This window comes from Lolium rigidum, chromosome 4, assembly GCF_022539505.1.
Source record: "Lolium rigidum isolate FL_2022 chromosome 4, APGP_CSIRO_Lrig_0.1, whole genome shotgun sequence".
Taxonomy (NCBI): Eukaryota; Viridiplantae; Streptophyta; class Magnoliopsida; order Poales; family Poaceae; genus Lolium; species Lolium rigidum.
Window position 1 is genome coordinate 129,793,963 of NC_061511.1, and position 9,091 is coordinate 129,803,053.

A 9,091-nucleotide genomic window follows, 5' to 3' on the forward strand; every position below is an offset into this window, starting at 1 on the left:
GTCACTGATGCTAGTAGTTCCCTCCCTGGTTTACCGTTTTTATTTATTTATGTTGTCAATATTTTTTATTTTCTTTCGGCGGTCTCTCTCTAGCCTGCAACCTGAACTTATTCTACGCATGAACACCTGCCGTGCTTTCCTTGAGAAAAGAATAAAACAGTAGGAGGAGAAAGTGAGAAGGTACGTACCGAGCAGAGAATAGACCTGACGAGACGAGCGCATGCCCCGTCCGTGTCCAGACCCATGGCATCGAACTGCTCCTGCAGCGCGGCGTCGGCGGCGGCGTCGCAGCAGCTGGCGCCGTCGGTGAGGCAGAACTTGAGCGTAGCATTCAACAGCACGGGTGCCCCTAATTAACGACAGACACACAAAAAATAAGAAGAAAAAAAACTTAACAAGCATGCTACTAGTTGCGCGCGGTATATCGTAAGCAAGGAAAAAAAATAGCGCGCTATAACAAAATAGCGTGGCCCAAAAAATACGCTATTAGCATGCTATTAACGCGAATAGCGCGCTATAGCGCCGAAATAGCGTAGCGTCGGCTCTCCAGATATGCTATAGCGTGCTATTACCGTTGGAATAGCGTGCTATTTTAATTTCGAACGGCGGAAGAGCAACAATGGAACGGGGATCATGCAGTTGGCGGCGAAAGAGCAACAATGGAACGGGGATCAGGAAGGGAAGGGAAACTAACCCGAGTCCGTGCAACGCGGCAAGGCTCCAGCGATCAGAGGAAGCAACAAGCTCGAGCAGACGAGGAGTAGTAGAAGATGATGATGGATCCTCATCATGTCACTGTGAGTGTGTGGACGCGTCTCTCTCTCTTAATGGATGGATGCTGATTTGCCTTCCCAGCGGAGCAGGAGGAGGAATGTATATATAGGCTACGGAGCAGCGGTATGGGCATCAGTGGGCCACACCTGTCAGCGACTATCAATCGACGATATCACGCCACAGTGCCAAGGAGTGGTGGATGCGTCATCCGTGCCGGGCGCGGTTCAGCTAGCTTTTGTCTGTTCTCCCTCGTTGCTCCAACTTTGAATGGTGCTTGCTGCTAACATGTAGAAGCTCAGCCAGATTTGGTTTGTTCTGCGTCCGTGTCCGTGTCTACGATGTTGCTTTCGTAAGTATAAAATAGGCTTCTCTTTCTTCATTTTCCTCTGGAAACTTAAGAATTATCAAATGGTGTAACATTGTTTAACTGTATTTGCGTACCTTCAGGAAGTGGCGTGTAATTGTATTTTCCTGATATGATGAGAATCCATGCATCACATAAATTGGGAAATTGTTAGGCAATAGGCAGGAATTTGTGTCTTTCCACAAAGGATTTACCTCACAATACGAAAAGGGACATCAATTGGAATCTTGAAATTTGACTGGATGTGGGTAGATCAAACCAACCGGTTGTTCCTGTTAGATGTATATATCTGTATATTGTAGTTTTCTCATATGTTAGGGGGCTTCCTGCATATTTCACTAGTAGAAAAAGAGGCTTTCGTCTAGCCCAAAATATTCGAACCGCGACTAAAGGGGTCTTTAGTCGTGGTTCGGGAGGCGATCCGCGACCAAAGGTCTGGGCCCAGCGGGCTCGGTCGACAGCTGGGGGACGGGAGGGGCTTTAGTCGCTGTTGGCCAGGCCAACCGGCCAACCGCGACTAAAGGTCCTCAGGCCTGGCCCGGGCCAACCGCGACTAAAGGCCCATCCCTATAAATGCAGCTCAGCACACTTCACTTAGTCATTTGGTGCCACTTCTCATCACAATCTTCAAAGAGGGTGGTGGGTTTGCTTTTGGTTCCTCTTATGCACACAAGGTGTTCGATGAAATGCCCGAGAGCATGAAACAAACATGATATGAAGTGTCCGAGCCACACTTGAGCTTTCTCATTTATTTTTTCCTCCTCGATCGCGGTTAGCAACTTGAACCTTTCATGTGTCATTGATAAAATATGCATGTGTGTAGTTCATTGTTTAATTTCTATTATTTGTAGCTAGTTAGTTTTGTTGGAGATATGCCCAAGAGGCAATAATAAAAGTGGTTATTATATATCTTTATGTTTATGATAAATATTTATATACCATGCTATAATTGTATTAACCGAAACATTGATACATGTGTGTTATGTAAACAACAATGAGTCCCTAGTATGCCTCTTAACTAGCTTGTAGATTAATAGATGATTAGTTTCATAATCATGAACATTGGATGTTATTAATAACAAGGTTATATCATTGTATGAATGATGTAATGGACACACCCAATTAAGCGTAGCATAAGATCACGTCATTAAGTTATTTTCTATAAGCTTTCGATACATAGTTACCTAGTCCTTTCGACCATGAGATCATGTAAATCACTTATACCGAAAAGGTACTTTGATTACATCAAACGCCACTCGCGTAAATGAGTGGTTATAAAGGTGGGATTAAGTATCCGGAAAGTATGAGTTGAGGCATATGGATCAACAAGTGGGATTTGTCCATCCCGATGACGGATAGATATACTCCGGGCCCTCTCGGTGGAATGTCGTCTAATGTCTTGCAAGCATATGAATAAGTTCATAAGAGACCACATACCACGGTACGAGTAAAGAGTACTTGTCAGAGACGAGGTTGAACAAGGTATAGAGTGATACCGATGATCAAACCTCGGACAAGTAAAATATCGTGTGACAAAGGGAATTGGTATCATATGTGAATGGTTCATTCGATCACTAAGTCATCGTTGAATATGTGGGAGCCATTATGGATCTCCAGATCCCGCTATTGGTTATTGGTCGGAGAGAGTTCTCAACCATGTCCATATAGTTCGTGAACCGTAGGGTGACACACTTAAGGTTTGATGTTGCAATAGTAGAACTTGAATATGGAATGGAGTTCGAAGTATTGTTCGAAGTCTCGGATGGGATCTCGGACATCACGAGGAGTTCCGAAATGGTCCGGAGAATAAGATTCATATGTAGGAAGTCATTTTATGAGTTTGAAAATGATCCGGTGAAATTTTGGAAGGTTCTAGAAGGTTCTAGAAAAGTCTGGAAGAAGTCACTTTAGAAGGAGGAGTCCCGGTGGGACTCCACCACCCATGGCCGGCACCCCCTCTCCCAAATCCTAGCCGCCCCCCTCTCCTCCACCTCTCCCACAACGCTTAGCGAAGCTCCGCCGGAGTTCTCCATCGCCACCGCCACCACGCCATCGTGCTGCCGGATTCAAGGAGGAGCTACTACTTCCGTTGCCTGCTGGAACGGGGAGAAGGACGTCGTCTTCATCAACACCGAACGTGTGACCGAGTACGGAGGTGCTGCCCGATTGTGGCACCGTCAAGATCTTCTACTCGCTTTTGCAAGCGGCAAGTGATCGTCTACCGCAGCAACAAGAGCCTACTCTTGTAGGCTTTGGAAATCTTCAAGGGTGAGTCTCGTTTATCCCCTCGTTGCTCCCGTCTTCTAGATTGCATCTTGGCTTGGATTGCGTTCTCGCGGTAGGAAATTTTTTGTTTTCTATGCAACGAATCCCTATAGTGGTATCAGAGCCGTATCTATGCATAGATGGTTGCACGAGTAGAACACAATGGTTTTGTGCGCATTGATGCTTATGTTGTCTTTAGTTTGAGTACTTTGCATCTTTGTGGCATAGTGGGATGAAGCGGCTCGGACTAACTTTACATGACCGCGTTCATGAGACTTGTTCCTCGTTCGACATGCAACTTGTATTGCATAAGAGGCTTTGCGGGTGTCTGTCTCTCCTACTATAGTGAAGATTCAATTTACTCTTCTATTGACAACACTAGTATCACCGTTGTGGTTCATGTTCGTAGGTAGATTAGATCTCACTCGAAAACCATAAACCACGTAAAATATGCAAACCAAATTAGAGACGTCTAACTTGTTTTTGCAGGGTTTGGTGATGTGATATGGCCATAATGTGATGATGAATATGTATGAGATGATCATTATTGTATTGTGGCAACCGGCAGGAGTCTTATGGTTGTCTTTAAATTTCATGTTGAGTAGTATTTCAAAGTAGTTGTAATAGTTGCTACATGAGGTGAACAACCATGAAGACGACGCCATGGACCTTGACGCTACGCCGATGATGATGGAGATCATGCCCGTTGATGATGGAGATCATGTCCGTGCTTTGGAGATGAAGATCAAAGGCGCAAAGACAAAAGGGCCATATCATATCACATATGAACTGCATGTGATGTTAATCCTTTTATGCATCTTATTTTGCTTAGATCGCGACGGTAGCATTATAAGATGATCCCTCACTAAAATATCAAGATAATAAAGTGTTCATCCTTAGTAGCACCGTTGCCAAGACTTGTCGTTTCGAAGCATCTCGTGATGATCGGGTGTGATAGAATCAACAAGTGCATACAACGGGTGCAAGCCAGTTTTGCACATGCGGATACTAAGATGGCCTTGACGATCCTAGCATGTACAGACATGGTCTCGGAACACGTGATACCGAAAGGTAGAGCATGAATCATATGATTGATATGATAAACACTTTGAGTGTTTGCCATTGAAATTACATCTTGTCTCGTGATGATCGGACTTAGGTGTGGTGGATTTGGTTCGTGTGATCACTAAGACAATTCGAGGGATATTGTTTTGAGTGGGAGTTCACCTAGTTTTTAATTATGTTGAATTAAAATTTGAACTCAATTTGTCATAAACTTAGTCTAAACTATTGCAAATATATGTTGTAGATATGGCGTCCCCAATCAATTTTAACCAGTTCCTAGAGAAAGAAAAGCTTAAGAGCAACGATAGCAACTTCACCGACTGGTTCCGTCATGTGAGGATCTTCCTCGCTGGCGGAAACCTGCAATATGTGCTTGATGCACCGCTAGCTGACCCTCCCGCGAAACCGAAACCGATGAAGTAAAGAATGTTTACGCGACTCGGAAAGCTCGGTACTCTCAAGTTCGAGTGTGCCATCCCGTGCAGTCTGGAAGCCGATCTTCAAAAACGTTTTGAGCACCACGATCCTCATGAGTTGGTCAATGAGCTGAAAGCTATATTTGAAACTCATGCGGCCGTGGAATGCTATGAAGCATCGAAACACTTCTTCAGCTGCATGATGGAAGAAGGCAGCTCCGTTAGTGAGCACATGCTCATTATGACTGGGCATGCGAAGAAACTCAGTGACTTGGGAATAGTGATTCCTAGCAGACTAGAAATTAATCGTGTCCTTCAATCACTGCCACCAAGTTACAAGAACTTTGTGATGAACTACAATATGCAGAACATGAACAAAGAGTTACATGAACTCTTCACCATGCTAAAGTCTGCTGAGATTGAGATCAAGAAAGAGCACCAAGTGTTGATGGTCCAGAAGACCACCAGTTTCAAGAAACAGGGCAAGTCTAAGGGAAAATTCAAGAAGGGTGGCAAGAAAGCTGCCACGCCTCCTGTGAAACCTAAGAACGGCCCTAAGACTGATGCTGAGTGCTATTACTGCAAGGAGAAGGGACACTGGAAGCGTAATTTCTCCAAGTATCCGGCTGATCCGAAGAGCGGCCTTGTCAAGAAGAAGAAATAAGGTATATCCGATATACATGTTATAGATGTTTATCTCACTCGGTTCTCGTTCTAGTACCCGGGTATTTGATACTCGGTTCGGTTGCTCATATTTGTAACTCAAAACAGGAACTAAAGAATAAACGAAGACTACTGAAGGATGAAGTGACGATGCGCGTTGGAAACGGATCCAAAGTCGATGTGATCGTTGTCGGCACACTTCCTCTACATCTACCTTCGGGATTAGTTTTAAGCCTAAATAATTGTTATTTTGTACCCGCGTTGAGCATGAACATTATATCTGGATCTTGTTTAATGCAAGACGGTTATTCATTCAAGTCTGAGAATAATGGTTGTTCTATTTTTATGAATAATATCTTTTAATGTCGAGCACCTGAAAAGAATGGCTTATTTCTGTTAGATCTCGATAGTAGTGATACACATATACATAACATAGATGCTAAGAGAATTAAATTGAATGATAATTCTACTTATATGTGGCACTGTCGTCTTAGTCATATTAGAGTGAAACGCATGAAGAAACTCCATACCGATGGGTTACTTGAATCACTTGACTTTGAGTCACTTGATAGATGCGAAGCATGTCTAATGGGAAAAATGACTAAGACTCCATTCTCTGGTATTATGGAGCGAGCTACAGATTTATTGGAAATCATACATACCGATGTGTGCGGACCAATGAGTGTAGCATCGCGCGGTGGTTATCGTTATGTTCTAACCTTCACGGATGATCCGAGTAGATATGGGTATATCTATTTCATGAAACATAAATCCGAAACTTTCGAGAAGTTTAAGGAATTCCAAAGTGAAGGAGAAAATCAACGTAACAAGAAGATTAAATTTCTACGATCTGATCGCAGAGGTGAATATCTGAGTTATGAGTTTAGCATGCATTTAAAGAAATGCAGAATACTTTCACAATTGACACCGTCGGGAACACCTCAACGTAACGGTGTGTCCGAACGTCGTAATCGAACTCTCTTAGATATGGTTCGTTCTATGATGTCTCTTACTGATTTGCCGTTATCATTTTGGAGTTATGCATTAGAGATAACTGCATTCACTTTATATAGGGCACCATCTAAATCCGTTGAAACGACACCGTATGAATTATGGTTTAATAAGAAACCTAAGTTGTCGTTCCTTAAATTTTGGGGTTGCGAAGCCTATGTAAAGAAGTTACAACCGGACAAGCTAGAACCCAAAGCGGAGAAATGCGTCTTCATAGGATACCCTAAGGAAACTATAGGGTACACTTTCTATCACAGATCCGAAGGCAAAATCTTTGTTGCTAAGAACGGAACCTTTCTTGAGAAAGAATTTCTCACTAAAGAAGTGACTGGAAGAAAAGTAGAACTCGATGAGATTGATGAATCTTCACCTGTTGATCGAGTAGCGCAAGTACCGGAAATTGTTCCCGTGCCGCCTACACCGGCAACAAGAGGAAGCTAATGATAATGATCATGAAACTTCGAACGAGGAAACTATCGAACCTCGCAGATCGACAGGGGAACGTGCCACTCCCGATTGGTATGATCCTTGTCTAAATGTCATGATTGTGGACAACAATGATGAAGACCCCGCGACGTATGAAGAAGCGATGATGAGCCCGTATTCCAACAAATGGCAAGAAGCCATGAAATCCGAAATGGGATCCATGTATGATAACAAAGTGTGGACTTTGGTAGACTTACCCGATAGCCGCAAGGCCGTCGAGAATAAATGGATCTTCAAGAGAAAAACAGATGCTCGATGGTAATATTACCGTCTATAAAGCTCGACTTGTCGCAAAGGGTTTCCGACAAATTCAAGGTGTTGACTACGATGAGACTTTCTCACCCGTAGCGAAGCTAAAATATGTGAGGATTTTGTTAGCAATAGCTGCATTTTTCGATTATGAGATTTGGCAGATGGATGTCAAAACGGCGTTCCTTAATGGAGACATTGAGGAAGAGTTGTATATGGTACAACCCAAAGGTTTTGTCGATCCTAAAAATGCCGACAAAGTATGCAAACTTCAGCGTTCAATTTCTGGATCGAAGCAAGCATCGAGAAGTTGGAACCGACGCTTTGATAAGGTGATCAAAGACTTCGGGTTTATACAGGTGTCATGGAGAGGCATGTATTTACAAGAAAGTGAGTGGGAGCTCCGTAGCATTCCCGATATTATATGTGGATGACATATTATTAATTGGGAATGATATAGAACTATTAAGCAGTTGTAAAAGGTTATTTGAATAATAGTTTTTCAATGAAAGACCTTGGTGAAGCATCGTATATATTAGGCATCAAGATTTATAGAGATAGATCAAGACGCCTAATAGGGCTATCACAGAGTACATACCTGGACAAGATTCTAAAGAAGTTTAGAATGGACGAAAGTAAGAAAGGGATCTTACCTATGTTACCAGGCAAGGTCTTGAGTAAGACTCAAGGACCGGCTACGGCAGAAGAAAGAGAAAGGATGAGTAAGATCTCATATGCCTCGGCAGTAGGCTCTATCATGTATGCCATGCTATGTACTAGACCGGATATAGTACATGCTGTTAGTTTAACTAGCAGATATCAAAGTGATCCAGGGATGGAACACTGGACAGCGGTTAAGAATATCCTGAAGTAATTGAAAATAACTAAGGTTATGTTTCTTTGTTATGGAGGTGACCAAGAGCTCGTTGTAAACGGTTACACCGATGCAAGTTCGAACACTGATCCCGATGACTCTAAGTCTCAGTCTGGGTACGTGTTTGTATTGAATGGTGCTGCAGTAAGCTGGGCAAGCTCGAAGCAGTGCACGGTGGCGAAGTCTTCAACAAAATCAGAGTACATAGCGGCTTCAGAGGCTTCATCAGAAGCGGTATGGATGAAGAGGTTCATTGTAGAGCTCGGTGTGGTTCCTAGTGCATTGGACCCACTAGTCATATACTGTGACAACATGGGTGCCATCGCTAATGCACAAGAACCAAGGTCACACAAGAGGCTGAAGCATATCAAGCTGCGTTACCACTCGATTCGCGAGTACATCAAAGATGGAGAAGTAAAGATTTGCAAAGTACACACTGATCTGAATGTAGCAGATCCGTTGACTAAAGCTCTCCCTAGGGCAAAGCATGACCAACACCAGAATGCCATGGGTGTTAGGTACCTTACAATGTAATCTAGATTATTGACTCTAGTGCAAGTGGGAGACTGCTGGAGATATGTGTAGGGATTCGTTGCATAGAAAACAAAAAATTTCCTACCGCGAGAACGCAATCCAAGCCAAGATGCAATCTAGAAGACGGGAGCAACGAGGGGATGATCAAGACTAACCCTTGAAGATTTCCAAAGCCTATAAGAGTAGGCTCTTATTGCTGCGGTAGACGATCACTTGCCGCTTGCAAAAGCGCGTAGAAGATCTTGATCACGGTGCCACGATCGGGCAGCACCTCCGTACTCGGTCACACGTTCGGTGTTGATGAAGACGACGTCCTTCTCCCCGTTCCAGCGGGCAGCGGAAGTAGTAGCTCCTCCTTGAATCCGGCAGCACGACGGCGTGGTGGCGGTG